This window comes from Vicia villosa, unplaced genomic scaffold (genome assembly GCF_029867415.1).
Source record: "Vicia villosa cultivar HV-30 ecotype Madison, WI unplaced genomic scaffold, Vvil1.0 ctg.001464F_1_1, whole genome shotgun sequence".
Classification (NCBI taxonomy): domain Eukaryota; kingdom Viridiplantae; phylum Streptophyta; class Magnoliopsida; order Fabales; family Fabaceae; genus Vicia; species Vicia villosa.
In genome coordinates, this window is record NW_026705626.1 from 103,458 (window position 1) to 114,791 (window position 11,334).

Here is an 11,334-nt window from a genome sequence, read left to right on the forward strand (position 1 = left end):
ATTAACAGCCAACTGTGAATCGAAAGTCTGACTATACAACGGAGGAACAATGACATGGATATTTGTCCCCTAAAAAATAGCAGAAATTAATATTCTCATAAACATGAAGAATCACATGGAAAAAATAAGTGATTTGATAAATATGAAAAGTTTGGTAAATTAAAAAACGTAAAAACAGAAGAAAACTCAGAGTGAGTTACATCTTTGTCCATTACTATCATCTCAAAGTGTTGTTTAGTGTTGGTGATGACATTCCACTTGTGGTGAATTTTTACTGCAATTTTCCATAGTTCCTTGTTGTCACTAATGTCTTTAACACATTCAAAGGGGCGTGCCATTGATCACACAAAAAACCTACAAAGATTGAATAAAAAATAAAGATATTACACATCAAACTCAGAAACAACATGTAAAATAAAAAATAGCAGATAAGTGGCTTAAACTAAAGAGATTACACAACAAAATTACGGTAAGGATGATGTAAATGGAATCTGTTTATCAACCACCCGTGTGTATGTATAGAGTGGAAGGCTGAATGATTTGCAAGCATGGAAATGGTAGACATAGGCAGAAGAGAAATTAGGTTACTGTGCCGAATTTGAAATGGTAGACATAGGGAGAAGAGAAATTAGGTTATTGAGCAACACAAGTATTGTTTGGGCCAATTATAAAATCTCTGCCTCCAAAAACATTAAATGAGATTACAGCCATAAAAAAGACATTAGTGTCCCTAATTATGTTAATTTTGGCCAATTAGAAGCAGGTATTGTAGCGGAATTTCCAGAACATTCTGCTTTCTTATATGGTAGATGAAAGGTGAACGAGGAGATCATTACTATGGTTTTGGTTTTTTTTTTTTATAAAAAATTGGCATATTTGAAAGTAGAAATAATTATAGGTCTAAAATTAATTCATCTTGTTTATAATTGATTTAAATGCAATTTTAGTCTTCCTGTTTATGTATTTTTAAGCTTTTACTCCTTCCATTTTAAAACTCAACTTTTTGGTCTTCACATTTTGTTGGTCGCATTTCAACTTTGCACATGTGACAGTGATATCTAAGATAAAAAAATTAATGTTTTTATGACATTGCATTCATAGATTACTCTAAGTAAATTAAATACCTCACTGGTGAGACAACTAAAATACACGTCAGATTTATTAATGGCTTAAATATATGTTTGGTCTTCGTGTTTTAATCAATTCACGGAAATGGTCCTGCCTTTCTCAAATCAATGAAACTGGTCCTTACCTCCACTTTCTCTGTTCAGAAACGTTGATGTGTCAAAAAAAAGACATGTGACATTGCTTATATGGAAAATCACATTTTAAAATTTATTTTCATTATTTTTTATTTATGGCAAAAACATTTTACCAATATGTCATTTCATTATTCCCTTAATCCATTTCACCCTAATCCATATCACCTAAACCATTTCACGATACATAGAACCCAGAACCCAGAAAGAAAGTTGCTTCACTTATTGAAGCAAGTTCTTCCTCCCGTCTGCCAAAATGTTGTAAGAAGAGAAGAACATGGCATCCAAGGGAAGAGAAGAGCAGAACCCGAAATTCACATTCAAGTATGTTTTACGTTTAGGGTTTCTATTTCTATTCACGTCTATATTGATGAACAAAGCTTATGTTTTGTGATTAGGGTTTCATGGTGTTGAATAAAGTAGCTGATTAGAAATTAGGGTTTCTATTTCTATTGTGTATTTATTTTGGATGGTTATTTTATTGTCTTGATATGCACATGACAAGTCAAGAACAATAGTTGAAGCTACGTATTAACCATAGGGGTAGACTTGTAAGTTTTCCTGTCAAATTTTATGTGGAGGATTTAGTGTATGAGATGGATTCCAGTGTTGATGTTGACTTTGTGAACTATAAGGGCATTGAAAGTCTGGCCCTTAGTGTTGGATATAGGAAGTTCAAGTGTCTATGGTACTAACATCCAAAGCTCTCATTTCAGCGTAGACTTTAGCCTCTAAACACATATGGTGACCTGTTGCAGCTTGTTGTAGATTCAAAATGGTATAATTTAATAGATGTTTTTGTTGAACATGAAGTGGATATACCAGACGTAGTTGAGTTTGGTGATGAAGGCTCTTTCTTGACCTATTGTTAGAAAATATTAACCAAATTATCCCTAGACAATGTGCATTTATATCTGACCAGCAAAAGGTATGTATTTAACTATGTGGCTGCTTATATTATTGCTTGCATATAACAATGTGGTTGTTTATATTTTTGGCTTGTATATAAATATGTATAATATGGCAAGGACTTATGGAGGACGAAGGTTATTAAAGGACTAGGTGAGAATATGGAACACAAGTTGTGTGTTAAACATCTTTATGGAAATTGGAAGAAGAGACTCCCAAGAGCACACATGAAGAAACTGTTGTGGAAAGCTGCTAGAGCTACTATTGTACCACATTGGAACAATGCAATGCAGAAAATGAAGGACATAAATGGAGATGCATACATTGAAATTTCCAAGGTGCAACCTGCACAATGGACTAGATCAGGATTTCAAACTAACACAACATGTGATTTGCAGGTCAATAATATGTGTGAAGCTTTCAATAGGGCAATATTTGGCATAAAGGAGAAACCTATAATCACTTTGCTTGAGGGTATCAAGCATTATATAACAGTGAGGATTGTGAAGCAAAGGCAAATGCTTGAAAGGTACAATGGTGATATATGTCCTAAGATTCAGACAATAATTGAGAAAAACAAAAGAGTAGCTGGGGGATGGAAGGCAACTTGGCATGGTGATGTGGTAATGACTCAGTTTAGTGTATCTAATGAAACTGATATATATATATATATATATATATATATATATATATATATATATATATATATATATATATATTGTGAAAATATGGCAGAAAAGTCTTGTGCTTTTCGTAAATGAGACCTAACTGGTATACCTTGTGCACATGCTATTATCTGAATTCGGCACAATGGATTAATTGTTGAAAGTTATTTGGCATCTTACTATAGGTATGTGGCATCTTACTTACTTACTTATTGTTATGTGGCATATAACTATATGGCTACTTACTTGTTGTTTAATTATAGGAAGTCACAATGCCTGACAACTTATGCTCACATTGTGTTACCATCAAATGGACCAAGACTGTGGCCAGTCACAAATACTGAGCACATTCATCCATCACTCATGACAAGGGTACTAGGAAGACACATTTCGGATATGCAAATCCGAAGACACATTTTGGTGTTGGGATTTTTCGGATATGGATATCAGAAATAATCCAATATTTATTAAAAAATTAAAATCATGGTGAATCAATATAATTAATAGTATAATTAATTTTATTAATCAAAATATATTATTAAATATATATACCATTATAATCAAGATATAATAATAATATTAGCCTAATAAATATTTAAATCAACATATTATCTTTATATAAAATTAATTAAAGAAAGTTATAACAAAATTAAAATTTATAATTAATTAAAGAAAATTATTGAAAAAATAAATTATTTGGTTCTTCAGAATTTTAGATAATAATATATATTATTTTTGTAAAATTAAATATAAAATATTGCAATTTTCAAAAAGAAGATTTTGCTTTAAAAAATAATAATTTTTAAATTCTTAAAAAGTTAAATAAATTATTTCTAAATACAATTTTTCTATTTATTTTCTCAATAAATATCTTAAAGTAAGTTATTAATTCCTCAACTTTTAAATGGAAACCATTTAATTAAAACGGACAAAGATAATATATATTATGACAACAGTTTTAAATAATAATTATAACAAAAAAAATTAAAATTTATAAAATTAACTTAAGAAATAAATATTTAAATCAACATATTATTTTTATAATTTGTGACAAATAAATTATTACAAAGCTAAAATTTAATTTAATCTCTTTATTCATTACTTATAATAATTTCTATTTAAGTTATTGTTATTAATAATAACTTACTTTAATTATATTATAAAAAAATACTTTTTAAAAATAAAATCAAAAGAAAATTATGATTTTGGGATATGCATATCTGAATTAATCAATATCTCAAAAAAAATTAATTTTTTTGGATTTTTTCGAATATGCATATTCCAAAGAGTATTGTAAAATGTTTAGGGATGTTTTTCATCCTATATGGATGTACAAAAGAAATTCTCATTCAAAATATATAATCCGAAAAGAAAAGTGGTGGAAACCGATTGGATGAATTTACATTTATTAACTAACTTCTATAAGTTTAATTAGTTAATAATAGTAATAAATCCAAAGAATTGACACTACCGCTAGCGAAAACCCTAAATCACTATGATCATCCCATATTATTTATTTTTGAGATAAATGAACAAACTGAGAAGGGCAACTCCATTTTAATGATAAAAATCGAATTTCTTATTGATAAACTACTTACATGATTTATAATTATATGCTACAACAGAATTTCAATCAATACTAAGCATCAAAACAAGCTAAAAAACTGAATCAGAGTACTCTAAACATGCATTACCGAAGAAAGGATCGGAAGCAATATTCTCCGATCCGAAGAGAGAGTAGAAGAAAGAGAAGAATGAAAAAAAACAGTTAGAGAAACGCATTATATAGAGTGGGAAGATGGATAAAGAATGGAAGGTTACGATTAAAGAAGAAATAAGAAAAACTGTTTTCTTTTTGAGTTTTTTGTTTTGTTTTGAATATTACTTTCAATCTTCTACTCTGTTAATTGTTCGATGTTGTTGTTATTATCAGCAGTTCCGACAAGAGAAATATAATGATAAGAATAAAGAATTGGAAGCTACGATTAAGGAGGAAGCATTAAAAATTGTGGAATTGAGGTGAGAATTTGGTTATGGAAAAAAGATTGAGAATTCAGTGATTTTTTTTCTAAGTTTTTATTTTATTTAGATTATTACTTTTAATCTTCAACTCTATTAACTATTCGATGTTGTTGTTATTATTTTTAATCTTCAACTCAGAATCAATTGCCCTTTTGTTATCTTAATCTAAATTAATAATTTAGGGGCCAAAAATATTTTTGTTTATTTTTTCCAACTCACTTTTTCATCTTTTCCCTTTCCAACTTACTTTTCACATTTCACTTTTTCACTTTTAATTTTTCACTTTTTATTACTTTATTATTATTATTTCTAATAAATTATTAATCAAAATATTTCAATAAATGATTTTTAAATAAAAAATTATTATGATCATTTTAAATGATTATCAATTTACATTTAAAATAGTATTTAATTTTTAAAAATTTACTTTAATAATTAAATATTAATAACGAATAAATATAATTTGAAATAATTTTTATTTTAAGATACAATACAGAAAATAATAATAATTTTAGTTTAAAAAAATATTTCAATTAAAATGAATTTAAAAATTTACTTGAAAATGTGTGTTATTGAATAAAATACAAAAGTGTGTGTCAGTTATCATTAACTTTAATTTATATGATTCAAAATATTATTATATTAATATATGTCATTAACGATCTAAATATTATTATATATGAAAAATGCTATTTATGATCCAAAAAAAATTTTATTCAAAAAATGTATACAACTATACGGGAAAAAAATTATTATTGATCGAAATATTTTTATATACGGAAATTTACAATTGATTCAGATGTTTTGTAAACGACACCTAAATATAAATAATATTTGTATATGGAAAAAATCTATTAATGATATAAATATTTTTATATATGAAAAATTGTATATATGATCCCAAAAAATTATATTCAAAAAAGGTATACGGGAAAAATACTATTATGGATCTAAATATTTTTATATACGAAAATTTATAATTAATTAAGATATTTCTATAAATGATACCTAATAATAAATAATATTTGTAATCTATTAATGATCTAAATATTTTTATATATGAAAAATTGTATTTGTGATCCAAAAAAATTTGATTAAATAATAGTGTACGGGAAAATCTATTATTAATTTAAATATTTTTATATAAGAAAATTTACTATTGATCAAAATATTTTTCTAAATGATACCTAAACATAAATAATATTTGTATACAGAAAAAAATATATTATTGATCTAAATATTTTTATATTAAAAAAATGCTATTTATGATCCAAAAAAATTTATTCAAATTTTGATTTTGATTTAAAATAAATATATTATTTAAACAAACGCGCGTACCAAACTAGAACTCGTGCGTATGCACGGGTTTATTACTAGTTTTGAAAATGATAGGGAAGTGAGGTAAAAAAACAATTAAATTTTTTAATTTCTAATTTTATAACCAAACAAAATTTGATATTTATTATTATTTTATTTTTTATTGAAAATTAATAGGAATACTATCAATGGAAAAAAGCGAAAAATAGCTGGATTGATGCAATATCATGGCAACTTAGGAAATTCTATTGAAAATAAGAAAAAGTGACAGTTTAGGAAATTCTATTGAAAATAAGAAAAAGGAAATGAGAGTATGGGAAAAGTGGCTGGAAAGAAGAAGATGAAACTACATAACTGTAAATTGAGGCTTATTTTATGTATGGTTAGGTTGATTTTGTGTATTGCATGATAAGTGTAAGTTGATACTAATATTTTGTATGCTTAAGTTGATTTTGAATAAAAAATTTAAGCTTGATTTTGTGTATGCTTAAGCTAGTTTTATTTTAGGTACTTAACTTATGCTAATTTCAGTTTAGGTAATTTTGCTTGATTTTGAGAAACACAAAACATGTAATTCCATTCCATTAAATTTGAAAGACAACATCTCAAATCCATGTTTCTATAAAAAGTACAGGATCACTTTAACCTAAACTAAAACTGAAACATACTCAAATGATAGTAGTGTATGCATGAATTAGTACTGTCATTTGGTCACTATTATAAGCAGAAGTCATTAATTTTTACACTAATAAATATTTGTTTACTAGTATATCCTTAATTTATCTTGATGGTACATGTTCCAAATGTTTCCGTTAGTCAAATATATCGACTGTTTCATTCATTTAATTGATCCAATGCAACATTTGTATCATCTCTAGAGCTGTCAAATAGGCTCAATATTTAAAAGTCCTTATTATTTGGCCTTATTAAAGCCCTAATATATTAAGCCCTCTACTAATGAAATTATTTTTAGGCCCCATAATTTTGAGTCCCTCAATAAATCTATTATTTTTGGGCCCTAATAAAGGGTCCTTATTTTGTTCCAAATATTTAATATGTACTGTAGCAATTTCCAAACAAAACTCATTTTATATGACAATATTATCCAACTCATAAATATAATAGTTTTGTCATTATTGTTACATGAAGTATTACATTTTAGTTTGGATTTTACTAATGTCATTATTGATTTAGATGTCTTTTATTTATTGAGGTTTAGATTTACAAATATGCATTATTTACTTAAAAAAATTAATTAGATTTTGCTACAAAACATTAATCGAAACAAAAATTCGAAAAAAGTTTTGAGAAAAGAACTTTCAAACTCAAACTTCAATTTTTCATTTATATCTTATACTATAACTTTTCCATAAAAGTTGTTTTTACTTTTTGAATTTTTTTAACCGAATTTTTTTAATTTTTTTTGTTGAAAAAACTTTTTTAATTTTTTCTAAAAAGTTGTTTTTTTAGTTTTAGAATTTATTTAACGTATTTTTTTAAAAAAGTTTTAATTTATTTATAATTTTTAACTTTTTTTATTTAAAAGTTAGTATTTTTTAAATTTTTTATTATTTTATTTTTTAAATTAAGTTTTTTATTTTATTTGATTTGGGGCATAATGGTCTTCTTTTAGATTTTGGGGCCTTTTAGTTTTGGGTCCTATGTGTTTAAGGGCCTACTATTTTTAAATTTTTTTTTAGACCCCATTATTATGGGGCTGGGGCTCAAATTAATTGGCCCCATAAATTGACACCTCTAATCATCTCTGCTTCAATTAAAATGTCTCATTTTAGCATAGACTGTATGTTCACAACCAATTATTTGGCTAATGAGTAATCATCTAGACATATGTGCGAAGACGCGTTTGATCTAAGATGAGTTTCCAAAAGTTGGCTTCATGAAAAGATAGTATTTCAATTATAACACTAAAACTAGAGCAATGGATAACTTACATGCATCCATTTATTTTGAATTGTAAGTCCATTAGTTCTCTCAACCTCATTCTTGTTCAAATTAATGAATACTCGTTGTAGCACCAATGATTTTGTTTAGTATACTACAGTTCTGTTGGTGCACAATGAATAAAGATGATGACAAAGAGAATAACGGCACAAAGATTAATGAGAGAATAAAGTTGTATATTCTACTTGTGTTGTTAATAAATAATAACTACTACAAGACTATTTATACAAAAGAAAAATTGTCACTTAAGCCCTAACAGACTAAACTTAGTGAACAAGTTTAAAGTACAAACAGTACAATACTACAAAATACTAAAGTACCCTTACTAACTAAATAGTTAAGCTAAAGGACCCAGAAGGTAGAACTTCTGGTCAACACTATCTTCTGAGTAACCATCAGAAGATCAGCCCACATCAGAACTTCTAATTAGGGGTGGCAAAACGGGCCGCCCGCCCCACCCGCCGCCCGCCTTGCCTTATGCTCGCCAAAAAACGAGCGGGGCGGGGATGCCCGCCAAGTAAAATGGGCATCAAAATCATGTCCGCCCCGCCAAGATGGCGGGTTGGCGGGCGGCGGGCTTACCCGCCTATTTTTATTTATATTTTTTTAATAGATTAATATGTTTTTTTTACCTTTTAATTAAACTTTTCACTTATTTTTTAAAACAATTTTTTATAAAAGTAATTTTTTAACAAATTTACTCTAAAAAATATTACATATATTTATAAATAAATGTATAAAATAAACCATCAAGAATTACAATTACTAGAATTAACTAAAAAAAGAGTGAGTTTTGGAGGAGGAGCGGGTTTTGGCGAACGGCGAGCTTTGGCGGGGCGGGTATGGCGGGCGGCGGGTTTTGGCGGGGCGGGCTTTGGCGAGCGGCGAGCCTAAAATCCCAACCCAACCCGCCATTTTTTGGCGGGTGCGCGGGTGGCCCGGCGGGCCCCGGCCCGTTTTGCCACCCCTACTTCTGATGCTCATCTTCTGAATATGAATTACTCTTCAATACCATCCCTTAGTTCATATTCTTCAATCAAAGCTGAGAACTCCAATTCCATTTCTTAAGAGAAGAAATTGATTCGTCTTGATTGCCTTCGTTAGAACATCTGTCATCTGCTTCTGGGTGCTACAGTGCACAACTTCTAATGTTCCATTCTAGACTTGGCTTCTCGAGAAATGATACTTAGTCTCAATATGCGTGCTTCTTCCGTGTAACACCGGATTCTTGGCAAGATTGATTGCAGACTTGTTATCAATCTTCAGATCTTCTAATAAGTTCAAAAGCCACACAGCTTGACATGCAGCTACAGGGCCTACAATGTACTCAGCTTTACAGGTTGATAGAGCAACAACAGCTTGCTTCTTGGAACTCCAAGAAATAGGACCTCCTAGAAACATAAACAAATATCCAGAGGTACTCCTTCTATCAACTTTGTCTCCCCACCAATCAGAGTCATAGTAACTCAATAACTCTGATTCTTCCTTTCTCCCAGAAAGAAACAATATGCCAAACTTCAGAGTTCCCTTGATATATCTCAAGATTCTAACAGCAGCTTGATAATGGGACCACTTAGATTTACTCATGAATCTACTAACCAATCAAACTGCATAGCATATATCAAGTCTGATATTACACAAATACCTCAAAGAACCCACCAGCTGTTTGAAGATTGTAGCATCAACATCTTCACCTTCAGAGTCAGAGTCCAACTTTTGATTCGTTTATGACGATGTAACAGTAGCTTTGCAATTCTCCAGCTTGAATTTCTTCAGAAGTTCTAACTCATACTTCAGTTGATGCAGAATGATACCATCTCTTGAGTACAGAATCTCCATCCCTAGAAAATATGACATTTTTCCAAGGTCTGTAATCTCAAACTCATTCATCAGCACCTTATTGAACTTCATCTGATCTTCTGGACAACTCCCTGTAAGCAATATGTCATCAACATAAAGGCACAACAGAATCATATTGCTTCCAGAATGTTGCACGTAAACTCCATATTCCATCTCACACTTCTAAAACCCTTGCTTCTTGAAAAATGAATCAATTTTCAAATTCCAAGCTCTGGGCGCTTGCTTCAATCCATACAGAGCTTTGTGTAATTTGTACACCATCCCTTCCTGATTCTTTTTCACAAAGCTAGGGTTTGTGACACGTATACCTCCTCTTGTAATGGACCGTTCAGAAATGCAGACTTTACATCCTGATGCATCAAGGACCAACCTCTGTTCACAGCTAAAGCAATCACCAGTCTGATTGTTTCATGTCTAGCTATAGGAGCAAACACCTCAAAGTAATCTAGCCCAAGTTTCTGTAGAAAACCTCTTGCCACTAGCCTTGCTTTGTGTTTACCAACTGATCCATATGGCTTCAGATTTACCTAGAAAACCCATCTGATGCTGATGGCTTTCTTCTTCTTTGGAAGTTCTGTCAGCTTCCAAGTCTTGTTTCTTTCTATAGCCTCAAGTCTTGGTACCCCACCAATAACATCACTCTGCTCCTATCATCCAGCTTCTTCCTTCTAGCTTCTGGAACGTGTTTATAACACACAGAACCAAAAACCTTCAGATGACTAACACTCTGCTTCTCTCCAGTTCACTTTTCTAAAGGAACAATTTCCTTCAGCCTCTTCGTTGGACACCTGTTGAGCACATATGCTGCAGTAGCAACAGCTTCTCCCCAGAGATTGTGAGGGAGCTTCTTCTCTTTTAGCATACTTCTCGTCATATCAAGCAAAGTACGGTTTCTACGTGCAGCCAGACCATTGTGTTGAGGAGTATAAGGAGCAGTAACCTCATGCTCAATTCCATTATCATCATAGAACTTCTGGAATTCAGTAGAGTTATACTCACCTTCACCATCCGTTTTGAGAATCTTTATCTTCTGATCACTCTGCTTCTCAGCCTTCACCTTGAACTTCTGGAATTCTATGAACACCTCAGTCTTAAACTTGATATGTGTTACCCACGTCATTCTTGTGAACTCATCCACAAAAGTCACAAAATACCTATTTTCTCCAAGTGAAGGTTCTGGAAATGGTCCACACACATCAGAGTGCACTACTCCCAGAGCATGCTTTGCTCTTGGAGCAACTTCTAATACAAATGGAAATCTGGGTTGTTTGCCTTTCATGCATACCTCACATGACTTCTCAGGCTTCACAATATTAGGAATGCCACGTACGAGCTTCTTA